This window comes from Cricetulus griseus, chromosome 6 (genome assembly GCF_003668045.3).
Source record: "Cricetulus griseus strain 17A/GY chromosome 6, alternate assembly CriGri-PICRH-1.0, whole genome shotgun sequence".
Classification (NCBI taxonomy): domain Eukaryota; kingdom Metazoa; phylum Chordata; class Mammalia; order Rodentia; family Cricetidae; genus Cricetulus; species Cricetulus griseus.
Window position 1 is genome coordinate 15,858,957 of NC_048599.1, and position 11,820 is coordinate 15,870,776.

General features: G+C 45.6%; 1 protein-coding gene and 1 long non-coding RNA gene across 3 annotated transcripts in view; one reads left to right on the top strand and one right to left on the bottom strand.

Annotated features, from left to right (window-relative positions):
• Positions 1 to 158, bottom strand: part of Pkig (cAMP-dependent protein kinase inhibitor gamma) — a 70,342-nt gene extending 70,184 nt beyond the window's left edge. Inside the window, exon 1 of one of the 2 annotated variants that reach the window (XM_027423486.2) lies at positions 31 to 158. The gene's annotated coding sequence lies outside the window, so the exon portion shown is untranslated. The remainder of the gene's footprint in view (positions 1 to 30) is intronic. The other variant, XM_035447023.1, reaches the window with a different exon arrangement.
• Positions 159 to 169: 11 nt separating this feature from the next.
• LOC113836497 lies at positions 170 to 726 on the top strand. The gene is made up of 2 exons (XR_003486798.2): positions 170 to 416; positions 543 to 726. It is a non-coding gene; the product is annotated as an uncharacterized LOC113836497 (long non-coding RNA).
• Positions 727 to 11,820: the final 11,094 nt, after the last annotated feature.

Genomic DNA, 11,820 nt, shown 5'->3' on the forward strand with positions numbered 1-11,820 from the left:
CGCCCGCCCGCCCGCTCGGCCGCCGCTTACCTGCCGCCTCGTCGCCTCGCGGAGCCCCGGCCGCCGGCGCGAGCGCCTCCCCGGGGCCGCCTGGCGCCCGCTGCCCGCCGCCGAGCCGTTGCCTAGGAGACGCGGCTGCTGAACTCCCGCGTCGCTCGCGCTACGGCGGCCGGGAAGGGACGCAGGACCGGGAAGGCGCTCGGCACCCGCGAGGAGTGGGTGGAGGAAGGAAAGCTATCCTGAAGCTGGGACCTTAGCTCCCCAGAGAGGTGGCCCCGGGAAAGATGGGCGTGGAGAACAGCGAGGCTCGAGGGGAGGGCTTGTGCCTCGGATGCTGTTTGTGTCTCTGTTCATCCTCGGCACTCGAAAGGCGACCGTATGTGGAGTAGAGGGCCCCTTCGGCCCAAGTTTGCTAGGTTGGTAATAAGATGAGATTTGTTTGTTTGTTTTTCAGTTGCCTTTGGTTGATTGATTGTGGTTTCGATTTTTCTTTTTTTCTTCTTCCTTTCTTTATTTTGCTTTCTTTCTTTTTTCGGGACAAGGATTCGTGTGTCCCAGGCTAGCCTCCAACTCATTATGGACCTCCAAATGACTTTGAACCCTGCCTCTACCTCCCAACTTTATTGGTGGTGAAAGAAGTAGAACCTAGGACCTTCTTGCCTGCTTGGCAAGTGTTCTACCACCCAGCGCCTTGAATGGAAATAAAGACTAGGAAATTGATGTGTAGTGACAGATTTCTCTATTATAATCTCTGGTGTGGCAAATAGGGAACAAAGTTGGTGGGGGGTGAGAATTTGATTAGAATTAATTTCAGCCTGGGAAATAAATAACTTGTAATCAGCAATTATACTTCCTGGGAAAATCTGCAGAATCATAGGACCCTAAGCACAAAAGATGTTCTTAACTGTTGTGGAGTCCCAATCCACTGGGAAAGACCAAAGACTTAAGACTCAATTCGAATTTAGGGTAAGTGAATTTAATTTTACTGCTAGCAGAAGGACAACAGCCTTCTAGTCAAATCAGGAGCTTGTCGGGCCAGAGGGGGCTAAGGAAGGGTTTGTAATGGTGGACATCAAAGGTGGGCATCACAGTTATCTCGTGCTCTGTGGAATCCACAGCTGGATGAGAAAGGCTTCACTCCAGTTGGTTGTTTCTCATCCCCATTATAAGCAGTAATCCGCTGTTTCTTCTTATCTCACATGGCTGACACCTGCAGGCCACTGGGCTCTCACAGGCATTTCAGGACAAAGGTCACAGCTATTACAGGTGCCCAGTACTGGGTTAAGTTCCTTAGCCACCACAGGAAGTCATATCAAAACAGACCACTTTGGGGGCTGGAGAGATGGCTCGGAGGTTAAGAGCATCGACTGCTCTTCCAAAGGTCCTGAGTTCAATTCCCAGCAACCACATGGTGGCTCACAACCATCCATTATGAGATCTGGTGCCCTCTTCTGATGTGCAGATACACATGGAAGCAGAATGTTGTATACATAATAAATAAATAAAATCTTTTAAAAAAAAAAAAAAAAAAAAAACAGACTACTTTGGAAACCAGAAAGGAGGGTCATTAACGACTAGGGTAGAATGGTTTTTTCCTTGGCAAGCAATAACAGTGCCATCAGGTTAGGGCTGGCTGTCACAAGCTCCATTGTTCTTAAAAGCAAGAGTTGAGACGAAATGTGCATTGCTAGGATATTGAACAAATAAAAGGTTGTACATCCATAAGATAGGTACATTCATAAAAAGAATTAAGAGAATCAAACTAGGTATGGTGGTTCACACTTGTAATCCCAACACTGGGAAAGCTGAGGTAAGAGGAGCACTGAGAGTACAGGACAAGTCTAGGCTCTACAGAGAGTTCCACCACTACCTGGGCTAGAGAGAGATCCTGCTTCAAAAGTCCAAACTCTGCCTAAAATAATAGGATCCAAAGTAGCTACAGCTCTGGACACAGTTTATGTGTAGACCTACCTATCTTTAAGCTTTCGGTGTAATAAGATCTCCTTGTAAGACCCCGAGAAGCTCAGGCCTCCAGAATCTTTTCCCAGGACTTCGGCCACCCCAACCACCAGAGAGGAGGCAGAAACTTGATGCAAACAGCAAGAGGCTTTAATGAAAGGTAGACGTTTGTACAAACGGGCTCTCTCAGCATGCAGGCTAGAGAGCAGCCTGGTCCCCCAGGCTCAGGCGTTTTTAAAGGCAAAAACCATAAGCTTAGGGAGGGGCCTTGACTCTCTGTCACCAATACAAGACCAGAATCATGGGTTCCTAGGAAGCCCTTTGTCTTGAGGGGAGGCCTGGGAATCAGATAGCCTCCTGACCACACCAGTTGTAAAACCTGCAGACCTCAGGATGTGCTAACTAATGGTAGCTATCTCTTTGTTTCACAGGGACCCTTAATTGTTAATGATTGACACATTGGCCAGTGGGGCAATCTGTTTCCTTCATGAGCCCCTAGGGGAGGGTGGCCATCTGGGAATTCTTGGTACCCAGTTCTTATGGCCTTGTAAGGGAGTAATTGCTGGTGGCTGGTAAATTCCAGGCACTAAGTCATAGTAGTAGCCTTGGTCAGTTTCTGGGCTATTTCTTTGCTAATTTTTAAGTCTTTCATCCTATTCCCTCAAGTAGTCCTGTTATTGATTCTCCTTTTGGGGGAGGGAGTGATGGGGAACATGGTCTTTATAAAGCCCTCACTATTCTGGAACTCTATATGTAGACTAGGCTGTCCTGAAATGACAGAGATCTGTCTGCCTCTGCTTTTGCCTTTGCCTCTGGAGTTGTGGGATTAAAGGCCTATGCCGCCACATCCAACCTCATTCCCAGCCTTTGATTTATTTTTGCAACGTTGATCAAACCTAGGACTTTGCACATGCTATGCAAACACTCTACCAATGATTTGCCCCCAACACTTGACTTTGTGGGTTTTTTGTTTTTTGTTTTTTTTTTCTTTTTAAGTCAAGCAGACTTCTGTCTCAAGGCATTTACTTTTGCTGCACTGTATCCAGATCCTTGCCTCCAGATATCCCTATGGTTTGTCTCCTAACTTTGTACCTCTGCACTTATATCCCATGACCAAAAATACCTGAGCTGATTATCTTTAAATTAAAGATTCCCCACAAACTCTATCTGTATTCTCTCTTCTTCCTCACTGCTGTTATCCAGTGTCTGACGGTTTTACTATACATTTGTTTATTGCTACTTTCTTCCCACTAGAGCACACTTTCCTTTAAGGACAGGCACATTGTTCCCTAATGTTTGCTATCTATCCCCGGGAACAGTGCCCAGCACACGGTAAAAGCTTAGTAAATACTTACCCGATGAATAAGTTAAATGTACAGCACCATGTGTTTGGAGTGCTAGATGATAGATGTGTGTATGCCGGCCTACATGTGTTTACATACATATTCATAATGCCAAGGCAAAGGCTGGAGACACAGCTCAATGTTGTCTTCTGCAGCTGCCCGAAGAGTTCTTCTCAGAGACCTCTACTCAGGTAAAGCCAGGATTCTTGGGTTCACAGAAAAGAATTTCAGGAGCCAATATGAAGCATAGTTGGAATTTATTAGGAAGAAGCTTTTGTTGTTGTTTTGTTGTTTGTTTGTTTGTTTGGTTGGTTGGTTGGTTTTTTGAGACAGGCTTTCCCTGTGTTGCTCTGGTTGTCCTGGAACTCCATCTGTAGACCAGGCTGGCCCTGAACTCACAAATATCCACCTGCCTCTGCCTCCCAAGTGCTGGTACTAAAGGCATGCGCCACCACTGCCTAGCAAGAAGATATTATTTACTTATTTATTTATTTTGGGTTTTTGTGAGACAGGGTTTCTCTGTGTAGATTTGGAGGCTGTCCTGGAACTAGCTCTGTAGACCAGACTGGCCTCAAACTCACAGAGATCCACCCGCCTCTGCCTCCCCAGTGCTGGGATTAAAGGCGTGCACCACCAACACCACCACCACCACTGACGCCCGGCTCAAGAAGAGATTTTAACATCAATTTAAGCATGGGGGTTAATATAGAGGCACCCGAGGAAAGGATAGGTGTGGATGTGAGCTCCCCAGCAAGAGTCATCACACTTGAGTGACTGAACTATAACTCTACAATTTTAGTGGCTTCTGAAGTTACATCTTGCAAGGGCTGTTAAGCAATCTTTTTTCTTTATAAGTGAGATAAGGTGGCTCCAAAGGTACCTTTGGATAGGCTTGCAATCTGATTAGGTAAAGCATGGGTCGAAAAGGTCGCTCAAGGCAGGTAGGACATGCCTTCTACCCTAAATAAGATTTTTGTGAGAGCCCTAGGAAATTGCATGGTACAGCTGGTAAAGAAAAACGCTACATTCAAAGGTATATACCTTAGAACTTTAGCATGATCCATTGCTATTTTAAAATTATTATTTTGAAACATTTCTATATAAAAGAGTGTCAATTGTGCTGGAGGATTTTTGTTTTTGTTTTGAGACAGGATCCCACATCTGGATGAGAAAATGGCTTCATTCCCCTCGGTAGTTTGCCATCCCCATTGTATAGAGATAAAGAGACCATCTCATCCCAGTTCCAGAGCCATAAGTGGGTTTGCAAAAGCCAGAACAAAGTGGCTAATTACTTCACAACAATGACACCATTTTTCTTCTTATCTCATCTAACACCTGTAGGCTACCAGGATCTCACAGGTATTTCAAGACAAAAGTCAACAGCTATTAGAGGTGGCTAGTACTGGGTTAAATTCCTTAGCCATTGCCAGGCTTTAGTGGCTTGGTGGCACAAGCCTTTAATCCCAGCACTTGGGAGGTAGAGGCAGGCGGATTTCTGTGAGTTCAAGGCCAGCATGGTATACAGAGGGAGTACCAGGATAGGCTCCAAAGCTGTACAGAGAAACCCTGTTTCAAAAAAAAAAAAAAGATAAAAGAAAAAAAGGTTCCTTAGCCATCACAGGGGAGTCCTGTTTAAATTATCACTCAAACCAGACCACCCAGGAAAACAGAAAGAGTCAGTAATGACTGGGATAGAGTGGTTTCTTCCTAGGCATGCAATAACACAGTGATCAGGTTAGGGCTGGCTGTCACATTCTCACAGAAGTGCTAACCTTCGAACTTGATCAAGGACTGTAAAACAACATATTTTATTGGGAGGTATAGCTGGGTATTGTGACTTAAGAACTCTCATTTGGAGAAAGCCTGGGGATAAGAAGGATTAGAGACTGTTAAAAGCACTGATCCACTTGGTCTAAGGATGCTCAATAGGACAAGAAAACCACGATAAAAGTTTAGGATAATCTAGATTAAAAAAAAAAATAGATGGGCTGAGGAGATAGCTCAGTTGGTAAAGTACTTGTCTTGAAAGCTCCAGGACCTGAGTTCAGATCTCCAGCAGCCATGTAAAAAGCTGAGTGGTGTGCCACTTTCTTATAATCCTAGTGCAGGGGACACAGAGACAGGGGGATCTCTGTATCTTGACAGCCAGCCAGCCTAGCCCAACTGGTAAGTCCCCATCCCAGTAACAGACCCTGTCTCAAAAAACACAATGGATGGCGCATGTGAAATGGCAACTCTGTATATACATGCACACACATAAACAAATTTGAAAGCTATTTAGAAAAACAAAGACTTGAAAGAAGAAGGGGGCCAGACAGTGGTGGCATAAAACTTTAATCCCAGCACTCAGAAGGCAGAGGCAGGTGGATCTCTGTGAGTTCGAGACCAGCCTGGTGTACAATGACAGCCTCCAAAGCCACAGAGAAACCCTGTCTTGAAAAATTAAAAAAAAAAAAAAAATTAGAAAGAAAGTAGAAGGGGTTGCTGGGCCTGATGGCACATGCCTTTAATTCCAGCATAGCATTAATGTAGAAGGCAGAGGCCGGTGGATCTCTGAGTTCTAGGCCAGCCTGATCTACAGAGTGAGTTCCAGGACAGCCAGGGTTACACAGAGAAACCCTATGGCGGGGGGCGGCAAACACTTATGCATTCATGGACACATACACCCCTTCCCACCCACCCCACACCCACCCACACACACACACACACACACACACACACACACACACACTCACACACGGTGAATGAAAGAACTGTGGGTGGTTAACTGTTTAGGGCAAAAGCCAAAGTGTGGAATTGTGGGAGTTCTAGCTAACTAGGCTCAGCAGCAGGTGCCAGTACGCAAATAGACAAGTAGCAATGAAAAGCAGAAGAGGGTGTGGTGGTTTGAATGAAAATAGCCCCTATGGGCTCATATAATCGAATGCTTGGTCCCCAGGAAAGACTAGGAGGCGTGGCCTTGTTGGAGGAGGTGTGGTACTGGAGGATGGGGCTTTGACAGTTCAAAAGCCCACAGGATTCCCAGTTAGTTCCCTCTTCCTCTTCTCCTCCCTCCCTCCCTCCTCCTCTCCTCTCCTCTCCTCTCCTCTCCTCTCCTCTCCTCTCCTCCCCTCCCCTCCCCTCCCTTCCCGGCCTCCACCCTGCCTGCAATGTGCATCAGACTATATACTGCTCCAGTGTCATGACTCCCTCTCCGCCTGCTGTAATGCCTGCCCTCTGAAAGGGGAAAACTAAACTCAAAGGCTTCACTTCTAATAACTTAGAAATAAAGGGACCAGACCCTCATTCAGCCCCCTGCTTTAGCAGCCATGACAGGCTACAGAAGACACATAGGCCTCTGACACAAGGAAACTCTAGATCCTCTGGCCTCCTAGGTACTGGGTTCCTGGGAACTGTTTGGCCACAAAAGAAACTCCAGGGAAGACCAAAACCTCCCCTGTAGTCTCTAGGATATAGTTCTGAAAACTATTAGTATTATGTACAACAGGCCACCTGCAAGTAACAAGGCAAAGCCATAGAAACCACAGAAAGCTCCCTCTCAGCACTGACCAATGAAAATAATTGGTACACAGGTATTTCATGCCAAAATATGACTTTGAGAAATTCTCCTAATTGTTCCCAAATGTCAACTAATCAGAAACCAACCAGTACCTACAGATGTAATTCTGTAACTTTTGTCTTTAAAACCTAGCAGTAGACAGGGAACTTCACCCCCTCTTGAGGCTGCTTTGTCAGCTTGCTAGACAGGGTTCCTCCCCCCACCCCCTGTAGGATAGGCATGGTGTGAAGGGACCAGCTTCCCTTTTGGCAGCCATAACAGCCGAACACCTGCTTCTATGACCTTGTCCTAGACACTAAAAAGTCAGATGCCTGCCTCGTGACAAGGAACCAATCAGAAGTTAGCTGGTGGCGCTATGCTTTACGACCCTGGGTGTGCTTTACGGACAAGCGCACAGCAATGACGTAGAGAGCATAGCAACCACCCTGGGAGGGCCTATGGGCCATAACAACCAGTTGACCAATCAACACAGGGCAAGCCCTCCAAGCCTGGAGGCACACCAATTGTGAGCCTGTGCATACCCCTAGACACTCCCCTTACGCTGTCCTATAAGATCTCTTGGGAGGCCCTAGGAGCCATCTTTTGCTAGCCATCCGCCGTGGCGGGTGGGTGAAAGATCCGAGCTAACATGGGGTTAGCTCGTTAAATTACAATAAAGCCTTGTGCAGTTTGCTGCAAGCTCTCGAATCCACCTGGTGATTGGGGTGACCTTGAACATGGCCTGGGACCCCAGATACTTGAGTTTTTGGGGGTCTAACAGGTGGGTGGTCTGTCTCCCTGGTCTCTTTGGGGATCCTTGTGACTGGGGCACAACACGCTCATGATGAGTATGGACTCTAACCCCTTACACGACTACTTTTGTCTATAAGTTGCCTTGGTCTTGGTCTTATCACACCAACAGAAAAGTAACTTAGAAAGAGGATTATATGGCACATTGGTAAGCTTAGATAAAGGGGTACAGTGACCCCAAGTCTATCTTCTTCTGGATGACAGGAACTTTGAGACTTAATTAACATGAGGAACCATGGAAAAGGTTGGCGTATACAGCCTACAAGGCATGTAATCTTGGACAAACATGTGGTCTTGCTAGGTGGTTAGAAATTACTAGGCTTGAGCTGGGCAGCATGTCCCAAGCCTGTAATCCCAGCACAGGGGAGGCATAAGTGGGAGGATTCCAGGGAGTTCAAAGCACATCTATTCTACATGGTAAGTTCCAGGCAATTCAAGACTAAATGATGAGACCCTGTCTCAAAAAACAAAACAAAACAAAAAAGAGCAGGGCATGGTGGCACATGCCCTGTGAGTTTGAGACCAGCGTGGTCTACAAAGAGAGTTACAGGACAGTTAGGGCTATTACACAGGAAAATGGGGGTGGGGTGGGCCGAGATTGGAGAGATAGCTCAGTGAATAAGAGTATTTTTATATAGGATCTGAGGAAACGGTGAAGGAAGACCCCAGACTGAAATAGTATATAACAACAAAGAGTGTTTATTATGCCAGCATGCATGCGGGGTCATTCACCTGTACAAAATGGCAACAACCCCGAGAGGAACATGCAGGCTCCTTTAAGCACAGCTAAGGGGAGTTTCAGGGACAGCTACATACTTGGTTAAGCAAGCAGCAGTTACATTAGTAGTTTTTAAATTGGCTGAGGTTTAATGTTATCATTTTTGGACACATCTGTACAAGCTTGGATGTGTCCCAGAAGAAGGCTGCTGGGTTTGTCCTTGAGATACTGTGAGGCTGACTTAGGCTCTCTATTAGTTCTCTCCCTCGACCCTGAATATAAGGGCCTTGTAGATAAAGGGCCCCTTGTTGGAAAAGACACCTGTTTTGCCTTTCTCAGAGAGCTGCAATTTAAATTCTTTTGTAAAAATTGGGAGGGTTTAACCCCTTTACTTATTATCTTGAGGAGGACTTCAGTTGTTTTCCCAGAATCTTCATGTTGGCTCACAATCTCCTGTAACTCTGGTTCCACAATCCAAACTCCTCTGGCCCCTTAGACACCTGGGATGCATACAGTGCATATACATAAAGTAAAAATGAATGAACATTAAAAGAAGAGAGGCTGGGCGTTGGTGGCACACACCTTTAATCCCAGCACTCGGGAGGAAGAGGCGTGCAGATCTCTGTGAGTTTGAGGCCAGCCTGGTCTCCAGAGCGAGTGCCAGGATAGGCTCCAAAGCTTCACAGAGAAACCCTGTCTCAAAAAAAAAAAAAAAAAGAAAAGAAAAGAAAAGAAAAAAGGAAATCAGATCAGTAGGCTTGAATATTATTGAAGATTGTCTTCTCCCTCATAATCAATTTAGGCTCCCCCTCCTCTGTCTGTGCTGATACAAAAAAAAAAAAAAGATAGTAAAAGGATGGGGGAAATATCAAAATTGCCCCTCCATGAAATGTGAAATGCCATGTGAGATGGTAATTACAGAGTAGACAAAAGGGAGGCAGCTAGAAGTACAGGATTGAAACCCATTTTCCTCCTGGTAAAACTGTGCTATTTTGTTGTTGTTTATTTTTGTTGATGTTTGTGTTTTGCTGACAGGGTCTCATCCCATGCTGGTTTAGAAATTACTATGTAGTCCAGGATGGCCTGGAACCTAAAGATCTCCCTGCCTCAGCCTCCTCAAAGCCACACCCAGCTACAAGAATTCTTTGTTTGTTTTGAGACAAATTCTTTGTTTGTTCTTTGTTTCTCTGTGTAGCCCTGGCTGTCCTGGTTAATCAGACTAGCCTTGAACTCAGGGATCCACCTGCCTCTGCTGGGATTACAGGAGTGCACCACTAATGCCCGGCTCATAAAATTATTTCATTGCTATGTCATAACTGTAGTTTTGCTACTGTTATGAATCAGAATGTAAATATCTGATTCGCAGCACCCAAAGGGTTTTTGACCTACGTGTTGAGAACCACTGGTTAATATTCTGAATTATTATTATCTTAAGTTTATTACTTCTGCTAGCCAAAGACAGAAAAAAAAATACATAAATCAAGCCTTGATCATAATGGCTAGACTTCGATGCTGTTCTATGGTCCCTTTAATGGCTTTACCAGCCATCCTGTCTCCTGAAGATACTTTCCTGTCTGCTACTTAGCCTTGTCTCCATCAGATCCTAGGAATGAGCCATCCAAACAATAAGGGAAAAATTAGTATTTGGCTTCTGCCTGCACAAAATATGATGCTTCATCGTCTGGGGCATCTGGAATGATAGTTCCTGAAAGGGTGGCACCTTCCACTGAACCTTTTGAAAGACTGATTAAGTGATGAGAACGTCAGTGATTGTGGAGACTGGAATGTCGAAGGCCCAGAGCCTAATTACTGGTGGTTTTTCCTTGGGTCATCTTTATCATTTCTTGCTCACACCTGTGTGTCTGACCTTGCATCCTGTGATTAACTTAACAGGCCTTTGGCTTCCTAGCTCCCACCAACTTAAGAGGCCAAGTCTGTCACCAGATAGCATCAGATCTAAGAGCATAGATTTTCCTTTTTGCTGTAACTTATCTTCCATAGTTTGATTTGTTGTTGTGATAAGCACCAGGACCAAAAGCAATTTGAGGACAAAAGGGTTAATTTCAGTTTACAAGTTACAGCAAAGGGAAAGGAGCTCAAGGCAGGAGTTGAAAGATCATAGATCATGGAGAGAGGCTATTTGCAAGCTTGCTCTCTCTGGCTTGTGTTCAGCCAACTTTCTTTTTTTCTTTTGACTTTTTGAGACAGGGTTTCTCTGTGTAGCTTTGGAGCCTGTCCTGGCACTCACTCTGTAGACCAGGCTGGCCTCAAACTCACATGGATTCCCCTGCCTCTGACTCCTAAATGCTGGGATTAAAGGCTTGGGTTGCTACCACCACCCAGCCTAGCCAAATTTCTTTTATAGTCCAGACCCACTTGCCTAGGGATAATACCACCACAGGGGCTGGGCCCTCCTATGTCAACTAGTAATAAAGATTAATTAGCCAATCTGACCAAGGAATTCTGAGATGTTTCCACCAGTGTATTTGAGAGTGCCTTGGTTTATGACTTTATTATAATTTATGTGTTTTGCCTGCATGTATGTCTGTTCACTGTGTGTGTGTGTGTGTGTGTGTGTGTGTGTGTGTGTGTGTGTGCCTGGTGCCCACAGAGGTCAGAACAGGGTGTTAAAGACCCTGGGAAGGGGAGTTACAGAAGGTCTTATGGGTGCTGGGCATTGGACTTGAGTCCTCTGGAAGAGCAGCCAGTGCTTGCTCTTAACTGCTCATCTGTCTCTTTTGACCTCCTGACCCCCCCTTTTTTTCTTTCTTTCTTTTTTTTTTTTTAAAGGTAAAGTCTCATGTAGCTGAGGCTGGCCTCAAACTCTATACATGGAAGAGGACACCCTTGTATGACTTTTTTTCTTTTTTTTTTTTTGAGACAGGGTCTCTCTATGTAGCCCTCGCTATTTTAGAGCTCCCTCTGTAGACCAGACTGGCCTCGAAGTCATTTCTGCCTCTGTCTATCAGGTGTGCACCACTACACCAGGCCTGACCTTGAACTTCTGATCTTCTTGCCTCAACAGACCAAGCAATGCTATCATAGGTGTAAGTCACCAGGTCTGGCTTATGTGGTGGTGGGGTTCAAACTCAGGGCCAACTACTCTATCAACTGAGCTACAATCCCCAGCCCTTGAATACACTTTTGCTGAAACCATATCCTATAGCATTTCATGGTGCTCATTGAAGAAAAAGAGGGCATGAGCATGGCTGGGAAGGTTTTTATGGTAGATATGAAGGAGTGAGGCATCTGGAAGGGTCTAGAACAGGGAGACAAGTAGTGGACTGAACATGGACAGCAGACCGAACTGGCCTTGAAAGGAGGGGGAGGGAGAGCAAGAGAGGGAGGAAGAAAGCGAGAGAGGGAAGGAGGGAGAGGGAGAGAGAGAGAGAGAGAGAGAGAGAGAGAGAGAGAGAGAGAGAGAGAGAGCAGATTGAGAAGCTGGGGAAGGA